We start from the raw sequence: 16,737 nt of genomic DNA, 5'->3' as shown, positions 1-16,737 counted from the left end.
TCTCTCTCTCTCTCTCTCTCTCTCTCTCTCTCTCTTTCTCTCTGGTGACTTCGAGCTGCTGCAAACCTTGGATCAGGGCGGTGATAAATTTACAGTCAGAGAGGGCTGCAACTGAAGGGGGACTCAGTGAAGTGGTGGAAACGGGACGGCCCATATATTTCCCGATAATTGACAGCAGTTGAGCCCACTGCTGAGTTCAGAGCCAGGAGAGACGGTGTTATCCCAGGTCCTCCTCACGTTCCCCCACCGCTCTTTGCTTTATGGCAACACTGAAGGCCGCGCGGCCAGAAACAGGGTTCTCTTTTAAAACGCAGCTTTATGTGGCCCTCCAGCGCCAGGAGCATCATTAGGATTTTAGGAGCGGTACTTAGCACATGAACAGCCAGGCCCTTAGTCAAAGAATATTAGGATTGTTTTTAGTGCTGGGATGATTTATTGCATAAAAAGAGAAAAAAAGACAGTAGCCAGCTAAATCAGGACCAAATTCACGACAGAAAACCACGACTTCAGATCCCGCACGGAAGGTTTCGAGCTGAAAGTTGCAGAAGAGGAAAGTTTTTATCATTTACATTCGGCTGAGAACGCTGTTTGCAAATCTTACGGAGATGAATTGCTCACACAGAGGTGCAGAATGCCGCAGGAGTTAGCAAACACAAAGCTTCCTGAAACAGATCTTTGTAAACTTCATGTTTCTTCTTCTTCTTTGGTTTAATAAATGATACAAATAAGAAGATTATTAAATGTACTAACAGCAGCTCTCACTTCCTTTTAGATCCTCCCCACAGCACAAACAAACAAATAAAAAGAATAAAAATGCAGATAATTTCATCATCATAATTTGCTCAAGGGTCGAATCTTTTCTCTCTTTTTCCAGATATCGCCCACGGGCCACCAGTTGATGATTGCTGTAACAAAGGGGGACAATAATTAAACAAAACAAAACATTTGCTTCTTGATTTGAACTGAGGGATTTTTTCTTGTTTTAGCTCTTTCCTAAGCAACAATAACAAACAAACTGAGGAGACTAGATTTTTCATTTAAGTTTCTTGAAAAACAATAAATTTCTAACATTAAAGTGTTATTTTGTTTTTACCCAATTTGTGTGAATGCAGTCTCTAAATCTAGACTTAAAAAGACAAAAAAAAAAAGATCTGACCCAAGACCAAGTAAGTCCAGACCTACAATTTTTAAATATACAGAAACATAAAAACATCCTGCTGAGCTAGCAAAAAGCTGGATGATGATTTAAATCTTACAGCTGCTGCCTGTGTGAGGATCTGGGGTTGGCTCCGCCTTCTGGGCAGTGCCACTAATCATTCCTCCACAGGTGTTCCAGTTTCCACTGACGAGACCAGCTGGTATTTAAGCAGCAGGCTAGGATCAGATCTTCGCTGGAGCATCAAACCTTCTGGTTAGATTCTCCGCCACNTGGGCAGTGCCACTAATCATTCCTCCACAGGTGTTCCAGTTTCCACTGACGAGACCAGCTGGTACTTAAGCAGCAGGCTGGGATCAGATCTTCGCTGGAGCATCAAACCTACTGGGTTAGATTCTCCGCCACAGCGTCTAACCTAACTTGTGCTCTCGAGCTAATCACGTTCTCTGTTCTGTGCCTACGACTCAGGTTTTGCCACGTTACGACTACAGGTCGGAGGAACTACTTACCTGGATACTCACGGAGACGTACCTCGCTGCTACCTGACTCTTCTTGTAACCCACTGGAACCACTTCACTCCTCCTCGACGACACAACCTCCCGTTGGGACCTGTAAGCAAATAAGAGACATTATAATCTTCACTACCATCTTGGAAGTCTACCGGTACCCGAGACTCACCCAGTTCTCCTTCCCTTGCAGACTCCACCTGGAAAGGATCCTTGTACATAGTCTCACCTGTAAAATAAACGCACTTACCTTTATCTTGGTCTTGGTTGTGCTCTATGGACTGCCACTCTCGGGTTCCTGACAGCCTGTCTCACATTTTTTTCCACAACTTTACACTATGTGTGTGTCCCTCACCCCATAAACAGGAAATGTTTCTTAAATATCTGAAAATGAAATGTGCAGACGCAGGAATCAGCAAAAATCATGGCCAGTGTTTTCTGGATGCTGTCTCCATTCAGCTAAAGTATAAACATCTCAAACTGCACACGTGCTGATTTCCTTTTTAGAGATTAAAGACATCCTTTGACGCTTTTTATGCATTAAGGCTTGCAAGGTATGGCCATGCTTTTTCCACATTCCTTCTATTTCTATGTCTCCTTGCAGGATATACTATCCTCCTTTTCTCATGCCTTCCCCGCCTCTGCTTGTTCTCCCTTCCTCTTCCTTTTCTTCTGCTCTCATCGAAATTCAGCGGCGTAATTCCCTCTCCGAGGACACCATTGATCTCTCCCTTCCTGCATGTTTGAGAAACACTGGGCGGGCAAAGCTGGGGTGTTTTTTTTTTTTAACGTCAGAGAGGCGCAGCAGGAAGGTTGGTGTGGGGAGAAGGGTGAAGAGGAGAGGGATGNGGGGGGGGGTAAAGAAGTGGATGAAGGGGAGGCAGAAGAGGAGAGCCAAACTCTACCACCACCCCTCCTTTTCCTCCTCTATAGTTGCAGGAGAAGAAAAGACACGGGCTTTCCTCGTGATTGCATCTTCCGCCCCTCTTTTTGAAGCACAGAGAGACAAGAGAGCAGCTATTTACTGGAGCCCACACATAATGGCCACTTTTATTTACTTTCATCCATTTAGCCTCTGCCAAGGACTCTCCACTATGTGGGCCAAAAACAGAAACCCTAGGTGTTTTACAAAACTCCCCTCCTCCTCCTCCTCTATGTGTGTGTGTGTCTTTATTTGCAGACAACATCCCAGCAAAACAAAAATCTGTATCCTCTAATCAACATGTGGGTCTATTTATTCGTGACCTGCCTTCAAACCTGCTTCAGGCCACATTACACACACACACACACACACACACACAGACACACACATAAAAGCCCTGGTTTGACATCAGAAAGGTCACCGGTGCCATTCAGGCAGCGACGGAGCTGACCCCTGTCCCGAGGCGAGCCTGATAACCAACCACTCTCCTCCTCTCGCCCGCTGACCTTTCAGGGAGTTTCATTGCTACCAGACCTCAGCAAAATAAGGCTGCATTTTTATCCAGAATCTCTGCTCCTTTATCTACAAATCACATTTTCCTTTTTATTGGATTAGCAAATAGCTTTCTTTTGGTTTCTTTAAGAAATAAATATCAGAATAAAAAGTTCCATCAAGGCTATTTGAGCCTACCCGAAAATTGGGTCAATCTTTATTCGACAAATTTGAGAAGATTTATCATATCTGTCTGTTCTGTGCAACCTATGATAAAGTAAACAAAACATGGAAATTAGGACTACTTCCACCAATTGTGCAAAAACAATTTTTGTCTCTGTTTGTAGTTCATGATTAAAGCTACCCATTGCAAGAGCATGTAGACTGGGCAAAATAATAATTTAAGAAGTAAGTAAAAAAAAAAAAATACACACAATATTTTTTTTTCATATATTGATGGTTAAAATGCCCTTAGATTAAAATTTGTAAGCAAAATTTGTGACCAGCAGCCATTTACCATGTGTGTGTTTACCTATAGAAACAGCTGAAGTGACTGAAATAAAGTCAACAATGGTGGCGTCCACGAAAGAGCCTTTTAAGATGGAAACATTTGACACTTTTGATGTACTGGTAAGTATTTACACTCAGATTTATTGATTAAAATAAAAAGGGACAAAGATTAGGCTGAAACGTTAAACTTACAGGTCTAGAAGAAGTTTCACAAAAGTGTCTGAAGCTCTGTCTTTGCTCGATATTTACTTTTGACAGTTGTCTTACTCATTCCTTCTTTCATTTCTCTGAGTGGCAGGTTTACTCTTATATTTCCACTGAAACTTCTGCTCTGAGATTCTACTCCTGTCCGATTCCGCCATATTTGTTCAGTTTACCTACATATTCAGACGTGGTTTTGGATGAATTAAGTCAAGTGCTTTGTTTACATTGAGTGTGGACCCACATTTTAGAGTTGCATTCAATATATTTGGAAACCACTGGAGTAAACTCTTTCAAACGGCACCATTTTAATATAGTTCAGAATTTTTTTATAGTTGAGTTCATAGTTTGCAATTAGTACCTCTGAAGCACATTGAATCAGAATTTTAAAGCTTAAAATAAATTTTAAAAATCTAATGTTTTTCTGAGAACTGCATTTTTTCAAATGTGTGTGTGTGTGTGTGTGTGGAGTGTGTGTGGGTGTGTGTAGACATTCATATATTTTTTAGCTGTTTGTACTCATCCTCTATGATTTTATTCTTTGTATTTTTATACTCATAAGTCATAACCTTCACTCTTATTATATTTTTTTTACTGCACTGTGTGTACAGCACGTGATTTTAAAATATACAGCACATCGTACAACACTTGACCTTTAAAATAATTTGTGTTAATTACTTAGTGTTTATTGAATATCATAAATAATTTTGTAAAACCCTTTTATTTTTCGTAAAAATTTTAGACACGTTTGCCAAACTGCACAAGGTCTGCATTTGAATTTTAGATGCTAATGGGCAAATTCACACTATATTTAATTTATCCTGCCTTTGAGTGTTGAAAGCATTTAAAACACAATTATAACATGTAGAATGCTGTCATCAAATAAGTAATCTGAGCTTTACTTGTCTTGTTTTTTTTAAATTCCAGTCTTAAAATTTGACCCTAAAGCTTGAATGGGACATATGCAAAGAAACACACACACATAACTTGCACCACGTTATTTGCTATATAGGATTGAGTGATTAGACCCTTCTACGTCAAATTACATTTCAAAAGTTCAGTCTCCCTTTAAGTTCACTTATTTATGATTCAAAATAAGATCTTAGTTCATATCTGGTTATCTAGTTCAAAACCAAACAAGAGTTGAAAGTTAAACCTGGGAATTTTGCTGTCTTGCTGTAATATAAGACTTCTTTCAGTTCTGTTTTGGGTCACTGTATCACCTCTCAGGATCTCATGGACTCATCATCAGACTTGTGAAACTGGTGTGTGACTGATCACCCGGCTCGTCGCTTGTTTTTCCCTCTCTGCAAAAAGAGAAGCCATTTTCTCCCAAATGAAGCGCACAAGGGGCCCGATCACAAGACAGAGCATCGAATGTGTGTGTTGCCCTTTTTTCCCCCCTGTCCTGTCTCGTTGTTCTGTGTGTGTGTGTGTGTGTGTGTGTGTGTGTGTGTGTGTGTGTCTGCTGACAGTACACTGACGGATGCCCCTCTTGTGTTTGATGCCTCTAGTTACTTGGGGGGGTTGGGGGTCTCCTGTATTTAAAAACAAATAAGCTGCCACATAAAAATCACCCCTCATTTCTTCCGAAGTCACTCACACACAGACGTTCAGCAACAAACTTTAAAAAAAGAAAAAAAAAAGTCCTCCTTACGTTTGCTAACCACGCACATGCTGCACACACAGCACCAGAGGCCAACATCTGTAAGGGATTTGTACAGTGAGATGATAGCCAATAATAAATAATGTAAACATTTGAAACTCATTTCAGTCCTCCTCTGTGTGACCCTGAACCAGGTCAGAAGAAAGTTTGTGTGTGTGTGTTTTGAAGGAGAAAGGACGAGCCTAAGAGCACATTTACACTGCGTGAGTGTATTCATGGTTCCAATAAGAACAATCCCACAATCCCACAGGTGTTCCCACTTACACCCCAGTGTCCCTGCTCTCACCCCCTCACCGGAATAAAACACACACTCCATCAGATCTCACCTGCTGGAGCCTTTAATTGATTTAGGTAACGGAAAAGCTCAGTGTGGTTTGGTTTGTGGCCAGTAGGGGGGGCTGTGGCACATCCTTTAGGACCCTCTCCCCTGTTGGGAGTCCTAGAACACAAAACCAGCTGATCCTGCAGGTCAGAGGTCAGCAGACGGCCTGGGAGAAGCACCAGGCATTCCAGCTGAGCTGATTCACAATTTAACAGATGATAACCTGCAGAAAGGCGAAGCTGGTGTGTGTGTGTGTGAAGGCAACGTGGTGGTCGAAGTTTACACCGACTTAGGATGTGACTCCTCATCTGTCCGCCTCCTCCTCTAGCCTTTGACCTCCAGCTCCTCCTCCTCCTCTCCTCTTTAAGCTGCATATTTTCACCGTCTCCATGGCAGCGGAGGTTTGTTTCAGACCTTGACGAGCTCATCTGTTATGTCACCTGACCTCGCTCTGAACCACAAAACTCATCTGTGATGTCATCCCAAAGGAAGACGGCATCTGAATAAAGCTTGTGTTTGAATGTGTGTGTGTATGTGTGTGTCATTTGGTTTTTATGGGTGTGTGTTGAACATATGTGGGATTTTTGTGTCCCGTGGAAGAATGTGGATTTAAGACTCAACCAAATGTATGTGTGTGTGTGTGTGTGTGTGTGTCTGTGTGTTGTGGGTTTGTATGTGTGTGGTTGTGTCCAGTTTTGTGCAGGTGAGGCAGTCAAGCCGAAAGGGTGAAAGAAGTCAGAGTGAGTCTAATTCTCTCACACACTTCGCCACGTAAATACACACACCCTCACATCTGGTTTGGTCATCGGTCCACTTCTTCAGCGGCCGCACCCCTCCTCCAATGCACACAGACACACAAACACACACACACACACTCTCACCCCCATTAATTCCCCCTGTAGAGCTGCTCCTCACCCCCTCCTTTTCTTTCTCCCTTCTATCACTGGCAGAGTAACTCACCATGTGAGGATGATGAATGGGCTTTTCTGCACCGGAAGCACACGTTAGAAACCTCCCCTGCTGCCACTGTGGCCTTGCTTCACACACGCACACACCACGCCCGCACAAACACACACACACTCACGCACACGCTCCCTCCCTAAATTTCTCCCACCCTCTCCAGTCTGTTATCCTCTCCCCTCCTTTTCTCCCCCCGCTGACCTCACAGGCCTCCTTCCTTCCTGGTCGCCACATCTCCTTTCCCTGCACACACACACACACACACACTTGATCCCATGAGTGTGTGAGCAGGGACTATAGAGTGTCCTGTCGATAGCACACACACCTTCAGGTCATGCTTGTGTTCACTGTGTGTTTTGTGTCAGTAGATGCCTTTAACTCACTGTGTGTGTGTGAGGCAGAAGCAAAAAGATTCAGTAGGAAGAACTAACAAACAAAAGCTGAAATATTTCCCTTTTTTAAAATTTATTTAAAAAAACAAATCATAGGGTAAAGATTTTTGACATCAAAACAGAAAAACAGCATGCAGTTATTGCAACAATATATCAGTTTTACGTTACAAATAACACATTTTATCTGCCCTCTCTTTAGCTTTATCTGCAGGTGAAATCAGAAATATTGGAACTCCGGGTGCACCCAAAACCAATTAAATAAAGCATCATTATTTTATTGTGCTTCTAGTTTCAAACACACGTAATGAAGCCCTCTAGATGGGGAAAAAAAAAAGGAGAATTATCTTTTTTTTTCACAAACCGCAGCTTAATGTAAGAAAAGGGGGGAAAAAAGGGGGAGAAAGAAACAAGTTTCATTTGCTGCCGAAACATTTGTAGTGGAATTAAACATATGGATGCCACAGGCAAAGTGAAGGCTGGAATATATTAGAGCGGCACAATGTTACACTAACCCCTCCAGTATCTTACACCACTCCAAGAGATTAATGGAATAAAGACGAGAGAGAACGGGGGGAGGATCGAGTGTTCCTCTGTCTTTCTCAGGCCACTGCAAAAATCAATATTTCGCCATGATACACAGCTCTGGCTTTTCTTTCCTTTTTTTTAGCTGCAGATTTACTCCCAGATATACTCATCAAAAGCTAAATATAAGGTCTCCTGTTCCGCAGGTCGACTTCAAACCAAATACTCTGAGTCTGCTAGAAATTGTAGTATTTGATTTGTTTATGAATCTGCTCATTTGAGGTTTCCCTGTTTTTTATTATTATTTTTATTTTATGTTTTAAACAAACCCAAACCCGACGTCGTCCCGTCCCTGGAGCTCTTCTGAACGCTCCTGCACCGTGTTAGTGGATCGGATGTTTACGCGCCCAGTTCCAACACGTTTGGTACCGACATTTTGACATGCCTCTGTCTGCCAAAGTTAGATTTTTTTTTTTTAAAGGGAGGGGGAACAAAGCCAAAAGATGATTAGTTTTCTTCTCTTGTTCTACAAAATTTGAGCACATTATGGTAATTTGGATGAAAGAGAGGAGGAATGTGCAAACAAAACTGAACAACTTGTTGTTTGAGTTGGGTCTCAAGGGGGGAGAAAAAAGAGCCTTGAAAACCTAAAGTGTTGCACGAATGGGCTCCAATGCTGTGCTTTTAATAAGAAAAAGTGGTGGTGGCGTGATCAAAATGAAATAAGATTTACAAAAGTCACCACAGGTTTCCACTTCTCTTTTTGAGGCAGCGTAGAAGCTCATATCACCACTTAAGAGATGATATTTGTTCAAAATATGAGTCATAAAAAGAGTTTGTGGCTTGATGTTTGGTGTCTTTGCACTCAGAAAGGCAGATTTGGTTAATTGATCTGTCTTTGCCTTTAAAAAACTGGTGGAAAACTGAAGAAATATCACAACAAATGAAAAAGATAAACTGTTCTCCTTTTAGGTTTGATTTGACCAGGATCTAACTGTTATTTTGGCCGTTTCTTTAACTGGAGAGTCATGATTTAAGCAGCTGATAGAGTGAGGCTGAAAGTGAAACTGATTGATTTGACTCAGCAGTCAAACAGAAATTACACAATTGATAATTCACAGATTTATACGAATTTGCTAGATTTTTAATTAGATTTTGTAGTTTTTAAATGAAGTTTTCTCTTATTTTACTACAAAAATTTTTACAATTTTGTTTTATTTCTCGTGAAAACTTGAAAAAGTCACAATTAAAACAAATTGTTTTATAAACTGCATACTTCTGAGGGATCAGAATCGATCAAACACTCTTTAAAGGGTTTTAATATTAATTGAAAACGTTCATGAATCAAACTAAACAAATGTCCATAAAATGTGTTTGGAGTTTGTAAAAACAAAAAAATTGGAGTTTTCTAAAAAAAAAAAAAAAACTGGATTATTTCAGATTTATCACACATCTAGTTCAGAAAAGTTTCCCTGTTTTGTTCTCTGGGTTCCTGAGAGTTCAGGTGATGACACTACCCCCCTTTCTTGGTCCCCCTGCCCTTCTTCTATCTTCTATCTATCTTTCTTTCTATATATATATTGTTGTGGCGGTCCTCTTTCCCGCTCTTTCTCCTTTTCTGGGTAACAATGTGGCAGTTTAGGCGCAGATAATGGTTTGACCTTAAACACACTTTTCGAGACGAACCTTGTTATTTGAGCAGGAATTTCCTACAACAAAAGGGCGCAGACAGCCGGCTGGCCCCTCCCACGTGAAATTTGGTAAATGTGTGCCTATGCATATTTTACATAACGATTCTGCCTATTATTGCAATTTTTGAGATCCCGGGGTGTGAGAACGACTGCCAATTTATCATTCATTGCCGTAAATCGCAGCGGAGAGCGCATTTAATTGAGTTTGTATTGTGTTTCGTAGCTGGGTGCCTTCTCGCTTTAGTGTGTGTGTGTGTGTGTGTGTGTGTNTTATTACTTATTTGTGATACTAATGGCGCGGTATGGCGCGCAGAGCCGGAGATCCACATATATGATTGTAATTACAGCTCTTTTTTATTCACAGGGTGACTCTGATGGAGCTGCTGAGGGCCGTGTGTGTGTGTGTGTGTGTGTGTGTGTGTGTGTGTGTGTGAAACAGAGGTGGAAACACTCTGTCTTGGGCCATCGAAATGAGGCGGGGGAGATGAGATGGAGGTGTATGGAGTGGAGAGGAAAAGAGAGTGAAGACCCCCATGCGCACACGCACACACACACACACACACACACACACACACACACACAGAGGCACCTCACCCCTCCTCCTCTCAGCTCCGGCTCTGTCTTACCAAACAATCAACTGGTGAAAATGTATCTTATGTTAAAGTGGAGCAGCAACATGCTGCATTCACGTTCTCTGTGTCCGTGTGTGTGTAAGGGAGGGGGGAGGGGGGAGGGGGGGCAAAGTGGCAACATTTTTTATGTAAAATCCTTCACTGTTCCTGTCCCAGTGATCGCAGTAAAGTAAATTCTGAAGCTCTATTGTCATGGAAATAAGTTGCCTTCCTGTGTTTATCGCGAACATGTTGCATACCTGACTGTGTTTATGGCCCAGCTCTTTGTGAACTCGTCCGTGGTGCGTTTGAGGGGACATGCGCGAGACCAGTCCCCGACGCAGGAGGACTTGGTGCCTGAAGGCCGCTGAGATCAGCTCAGAGAAGTCCCCGCGAGCAATTGCGTCCTGAAAACTTCCTAGCTGCTCGTTTCCAGGAGCACACACACACACACAAACACACTGCTGCTGCGGCCCATCGCAGCCCCGTTCCACCCCGCTGACAGTGTGTTTTAAGAAAAGAAAAGAAAAGAAAAAAACAAGAATCCAACCTTCATTTCAACATCACCAGGACAGCAGCAGCAGCGTCGTTTCACCAGGTTTGCATATACGCACACATACACACTCGCACGCACACACCACACAAATGTTTGCAATGTTTGTCTTGCAAATTTCTTTTAAATAATTTAAGCAGACATTTAGTTACAAACGCACGCACAGAGGGACACACGCACGCAAAAAAGGCGCTGCTGCGTGCGTAAAAAACTGCGCTTTTTGGGTAATTATTTGTTGTTGTTTTTTTAGTTGCAGAAACTCAAGGGAAAAAAAAGACAAAGCTGGAGGTGTGTTTTCATCAATAAACGTCAGCAGTTGTTAAAAAAAAACTCGATTTGAATGAATGAATGAATTAATTAATTAACAAACAAACAAAAACAAAACAAAAACATTTACAAAATAAAGCTAAGCACCCAGTCACAGATTTTGGACTATTGGATCAAACTTTTGTTGTTGTTGTTGTTTATTTTAATACAAACCATCAACAGAACGACACGTGACGGAAGCAAACTTTTAGGCAAAAATAAATAATATGAATAAAAAAATAACAAAAGAGCCAAACACATATTTTGGCCAGTTGAACAAAACCTTTTTGTTTTAGCTTCTTAATGTGTTTTAAGTATTTTGCCTCAAACCAACAACAGAACGTCGCGTCAGAGAGAAAATAAATAAATAAATAAATATTTGGCGCAAAAACAGACTGAATAAACAAATATAAAATTATATATATATATATACATTTTCTTTGTCTCAGTGAAGGGTTTTCAATTTAGTTTTGAAAACGTTTTTAAAAATTTTATTATAGATTTTATAAATTAAAACTATTTAGATAAACGAGTAAAAATAAATGATAAAAAACAATTCAAAATGAAGATAAACGTCGTTTATATAATTGAATCATCAAGTTCTAATATTGCTAATTTTATATATACATAAGATTTATTTAGTTTAGTCTCCTTGTTGTTGCAGAAAATACCAAAAAAGGAAACGGAATAAAACAAATAAGGCTAAATAAAATAAATAAATCCCATTTAGAAGCACGTGCGCTCTGCCTGCTTAAAACTCCCCCTTTTTTAAATTTTGTATGTATTTAGATTTATAAATCTTTATAATATTTATTTATTTGTATCTGAGGTCACTTTGAATTAACTTGACGCCATCACGGACCCCCCCCGACAAAGCCGCGGGTCACACTCTTTGTTTTGTTCCCGCAAAGATCTCCAGATTTGAGCCAAACGCAGCTCGCTTAAAGCCGATCCTGCTGCTCAGATTTATCCAACCAAAGACGAAGAAGAAGGAAAAAAACAAACAAACACACACTCACACAAAACCTCTGAGTGTTTACGGCGAGATTTAAAAGAAAAGACAGAGGGAGGAAAACGGGATTTTTGTCCGAAATGTTCAAACCGCACAAGCCAAACTGCGAATAAGATAATAAGGATAATATGTTTGCATTTTAATTGGCTGCTGTTGTACACGCTGTGATGATTAGCTGAACTAAAAGCGTCTTCTTCAAAGTGAGCAGACTCGTCCACACTGTATGTAATTATGGAAAGTAGGTGTGCTCCCGCTGCCAGCCTGTAATTTGGCTTTTTTCTGAAGCCTGCGCACTTTGATGGAAGATATACATCATCAGATCACAAGAAACAGAAAAAAACAACTAAAAGTTTCATGTTTGAAGCAAAGAAAAAAAAAAAAATTTCTGAATGAAGAACAAAACCAGAAGCGTTTGGTGCGTAAAAATGATCTGATTTAAGAACTATTTTGTTAGTTTTATGTAAATTCACGCGCTAAATTACACGTTTGAATTTTTAGCAATTTAAGATGTTATGTTTAGAATTTAGGACACACATACACACTCCTCCACACACACACATACACACACACTCCTCCACACACACAAATACAAGGCAGAATCTCTGCGATTCTTTTAAATGTTTACTAAGTTTAAATCTTTTTTGACATATTTAACTGATCATTTTGTGTTTTAAATTCTATAATTTAATTAAACGATTTTTATTTAAAGAAGTTACATACTTAATCTAGTCTGAATAAATTGCCCTACCAGTGTCTAAGTCAATGCGTAAAGTTGCCAAACTAAAAAAGAAAGGTCGAAAAAAAGAATTAAAATCTAAAAAAAAAAAAATGTCTCACCTTTCAACCAAAATAAATATGTTTTGGAGGACAAAAAGAACAAGAAGCAGAAATGAGGAGAAGGTTTCCTTGTTGTCCTCGCGTCCAGATGCTGCGTGAAACATGAGAAGACATGCAGGCTCAGGCTGCAGCCAGAATCCGGCTTTTGAAAATGGCGCCCCAGCAAACGGCTCCCCGTCAGAGAGGAGCGGGAGGAGGGGAGAGGATGAGGAGGAAGAGGGGAGGGGCGTGCAGTTTGTCTCGTGCTCGGATGTAGCCTGAGCTCCCGTGTCGGCGTGGAAATGAAACCGTCCCGGTGCAGAGCGAACCTTCAGCGCGCTCCTCGCTCCGTCCTGTTTTTCGGTTGTTGTTTTTTTGGGGGGAAGGGGGGTTTGTTTTTTTGTTTTTTTACGCACCGAACAAAAGCGCACCGCTCAGCTCCTCCGCGGCTTCCTTGTCTTTCCCCTCCTCCATCTTCTTCACCTCTCCTCAGAAAGAAAACACCGAGCTGTTTTTTTTGTCTCTCCCGCGATTTTCCTCTTCGTCTTCTTCCTGTTCCTTCCTCCCTCGGACAGTCATGGCTCCGTCGCCGGTTGTGCGTAAAAACCGTCCGAACGCAGCTGTCCGGGCGCGCAGGCAGGCAGGCAGGCTGTCCGTGGAACCGCGCAGTGTAGCCAGCAGCTGGGGCTTCCAGGGGAGAGCTGTAAGGAGGGGGATCTCTCTCTCTCTCTCTCCCTCTCCCTCTCGCTCTCTCTCTCTCCCTCCTTCTCTTCCTTCCCTCAACAGCGGAGCCGCAGCAGGGGAGAAGAAAAGAGGAGGAGGAGGAGGAGGGGGAAGCCCACGCTGATAGCTGGAGGAGAGGAAGCCCCAGCGCGCTCTGCTTGTGTGTGTGTGTCTCTTCTCCGTGTGTGTGTGTGTGTGAAGAGTGTGCGCGCGCATTATGGCGGTTGCTAGGAAATCCTCTCTGTAGCGCTTGAGGGAGGATCCACAAGCAGGACGAGAAGACAACACCGCGGCAAAAACGAAATCAACTTTTAATCTCTCATTAGTATAGATCCCATTTTTTTAAGTTACAGGATATAGATTTCTTGTGCACATGAAAAAAGCTCTATTCTGTTTTTGGCTACATTTACGTACAAGTTGTGCCTTAATCGCCCTCTCAGACACACACACACATATAAGTTTGTATTTCTGCACTTATTCGGACAATGCATTGACTTCCATTCATTTCTGGAGCCTAACCCTGACTCTTACCCTAAAGCAGGGGTTTGCAACCCTTGGCTCAGGGGCCACATGCAGCTCTTTGGTTCCTCTGTGGCTTTTTGTAGCTTTGACCAAAAATATTGTGGACATTATTATTTATTTTTGGAACCACAATAGGAAGCACTAATTGTAGCAATTCTCTCGTTCAAGTTTCTTCAATATGTAAATGAGATTTCTGTAGCAAAATAACACTTCCTTGAAACAAAAGGAAAAAAACAAACATAACAATCAGTTTGTTTGACTATTTACCACCTAATGAATTTAACTTCCTGCCATACAGTGTAGTCTTTTTCCTGCAATCCACTAGAAAGTTTTTTAACACATTTAAACTCCACATGTCACAAAGTGCAGATTAACATATATATATATATTACAACATTGTGACTTACTGGATTCAGGCATACTACAAAAACGAGGCAAGTCATTCTGAGAACAATGATAATTAGAAAGAAAAGCTTGTCCCTCATAAAAACTTAATACAGGTTTAGGTAAATGAAAGTATCAGTCATTAAAGAAAATTCTGTGAGTCATGATGAAATATAAGAAATGTCTGAAAAAACAGTCCTAATTTTTGTGATTGCTCAAGTATTTTACTGGATTTATGATTATTATTTCAAATCATTAAATGTGGGGTTCCCACAAACATAGTAGGGACTGACATAGAACTGGTTAAGTAGGTGATAAGGTAAAATATATATATATGGTCACTTATAGGAGTATATGTCTTAAAATGTAAAAGTACTGATAAATGTCAACAGTTTGTTTTAGTTCTTTGATTTCACAATATACCAAACTATTTTCATGCGGTATTTTTTTAAAATGTAATAATGAGTTGCATTACTCCAAATTTTAATTATTATTTTTAATCTTCAAGTAGATTTTGAGGCTCTGGACAAAATGTTATTTAATGAGGAGAAAGGCATAAATAGCTGTTTTGAAAAAAGGTTGCAGACCCCCGCTTTAATCCTAACCATTACCAGCACATGCCTAACACTAACCCTAACCTAAACTCAGTTCACACCCTAGCCCTAAACCTAACTCTAACCCAAAAATAAGGTTCCACCGTATTAGAAACGGGCTTTATTCCCCATCAGGACACCTGGCCTGACAACATAGGTGGTTATACCAGGAAAGGTCCTAAATAGGCAACAAAAACCAAGTATGCACACACACAATGTGTGCTTTTAACACCAAATCAGTTATTTTATATATTTTACTCACAGTGTGTGTGTGTGTGTGTGTNGGGGGGGGCATGTTACTCATGGTATTTTTAGATAAATCACTCTCAGCTTGCAAAACAGTCAGTCCTCACCTATGTAAACGCACCCCTGAGGGTATTAGATTTATCTGCAAGAAGACGCTTCACCTCCATCCCTCACACACACACACACACACACAACCCCCCTCCTCACTTTCCCTCCCCCTGTTACCCCACCTTCCCCTCTGCATGGAGATGGATGGTCCACGTCCTTTTGTCTCGATGCAAATGGACTTTAACCCCAAATTAATGGATAACTCCCCAGAAAGGCCCAATAATGCTCCGCTCACACGACGAACACACACATGCGCACACACACTCACATGTTCACTGCAGACTTAGTCATACGCGTTGAGTACATTTGCAGTGTGCATTAGTGTGCAAGCAGCAGCATCTGTCAGTAAAGGCAGCTCAGGAAAAGGAAAAAAAGAAGAAAGCTTGCTTTAATTGTACATCATTAATTGCCAAATGGGTTATTTTCTTGTTGTTTTTTTTTCTCCACAAGTAGTGCTTTCAAAATTAAAGCAAGCCCGCCTCCCCTCAGAGATGTGGTGTGGGGGTGAGGGGTGTTTAGAAACCACACAGCCACTGTGACCAGCTTCTCTCCACAAAAAAAACCAACAACAAAAAGCAACAATCTTGTCTGCATACCTACTGACTGATTTCCCACCCTTCTTTTATAACCTCCGCTGCACAGAAATATGGCATTGTTGTAATTCCGTTTTCGTTTTATGTGCCGACCTTTGACCTCTCGGGCCCCGTTACACCCCGAGCCAAATGCACGGCGATGATGACAGACGCTGGGGGCTTTAGCACGAGGCCGGGCGCAGATATGATCCCCCCATTAGCCGCGGCGCCATGCTGCTCCGCAACATTACCACGGCACTAAAATTTTATTTTAGTAGCTCTGCACTCACTCAGGTTGATCAAGATGACCCCCCCGCCTCCCCTCCCTCTCCAGCAAAAAATAAAATAAAATAAAATAAGTGGGTGTGTTGTGTATTCAGGAGGAAGCGTTTGTGTGAGCTCTTGTTATATATGTGTGTGGGCTTTTGTTTAGTTTTATTTGGGTGAACAATAAACCCACATTCTTCGTGTATAGCTGTCACCCTTGAGCGCAATCAATGAAACAACCATTTGGTTCATGTCAGGAGCAGACTGGATTACCACGGATGTAAAAATTCATCTGGGGAAGAGGCCACTTGTTGCTGGAAACAAAGATGGCTGGCCGGGGGTTGGGGGGGAGGCAGAGGGAGATAAGCGGAGGAGCTGAGAGACGTAGAACAATTTCATCCAAGTCAGATGAATCTTTTAAGACTGTTTCATGTGAAGTGTTTCACCGCACGCCACATAAACATGTCTTTCTCCATCTCCATTAGGGAAGGAAAGCAAAAGTGCTTTCTGTCTACGAAAGATCAACTGTTTTTAACTGTTTATCGAATTCAAAAATGACCAAACTGGTCCCAACCGCAGCTGAATTAACTCCAGGTTGATGCTATGAATAAGCAGATGAATGAAATGGATTTTCTAGTGCAGAGTGAAGGAACTGACATCTTAACTTGAGTCCTTTTGTCTTTT

Source organism: Kryptolebias marmoratus, linkage group LG17, assembly GCF_001649575.2.
Source record: "Kryptolebias marmoratus isolate JLee-2015 linkage group LG17, ASM164957v2, whole genome shotgun sequence".
NCBI classification, from domain to species: Eukaryota; Metazoa; Chordata; class Actinopteri; order Cyprinodontiformes; family Rivulidae; genus Kryptolebias; species Kryptolebias marmoratus.
This window is presented reverse-complemented; position numbering follows the sequence as displayed.